The 459-nt window shown below is 30.1% G+C and overlaps 1 protein-coding gene across 6 annotated transcripts in view; it reads left to right on the plus strand.

Moving 5' to 3' along the window:
- Positions 1 to 459, plus strand: part of LOC115235245 (uncharacterized protein C1orf131 homolog) — a 1,907-nt gene continuing 1,448 nt past the window's right edge. For 2 of the 6 annotated variants that reach the window (XM_029806900.1, XM_029806904.1), the window contains exon 1: positions 3 to 244. The gene's annotated coding sequence lies outside the window, so the exon portion shown is untranslated. Of the gene's footprint in view, positions 245 to 459 lie in introns of all 6 variants that reach the window. The other 4 variants (XR_003884001.1, XM_029806899.1, XM_029806901.1 and 1 more) reach the window with 3 other exon arrangements.

Consider the following 459-nt stretch of genomic DNA (forward strand, 5'->3'; position numbering starts at 1 on the left):
CGCGGGACCCGTTTCTGGCATCACTCATCATGGCATCACTGATCAGCAGTCCATTCTATGTCGATGACTGGAATATACTCATGTCGCTGTATTTCGTCGATATGACAGATTTTGTAATCTAAATAGTCGTCAACTTTAACTATTAATATCTCGCTTCGCGGGGCACAGCGACACTTTTCTCTGCTATACTCTTTTGTTTTGTGCAAAAACGCGTCGAATGAGCATAATTTTATCGATATTTGAGGTGGACCGTTAAACTGAATAATTATCCTTTTTTTAAATATATTTAGTGTTTTTTTTTTTTAAATATATTTTGTGACTTTTTTCGAAATTATTTTTCTCAGATTGTAACGATTAACGAGTTCTTCTAACCGATTTATTGTTAATTAAAGCCAATATTTTTTCTAATAATATATATTTTATTAATATAATTTTAATAATATATATTTTTTTCTAATA

Source organism: Formica exsecta, unplaced genomic scaffold (genome assembly GCF_003651465.1).
Source record: "Formica exsecta isolate Colony F162 unplaced genomic scaffold, ASM365146v1 scaffold214, whole genome shotgun sequence".
Classification (NCBI taxonomy): Eukaryota; Metazoa; Arthropoda; class Insecta; order Hymenoptera; family Formicidae; genus Formica; species Formica exsecta.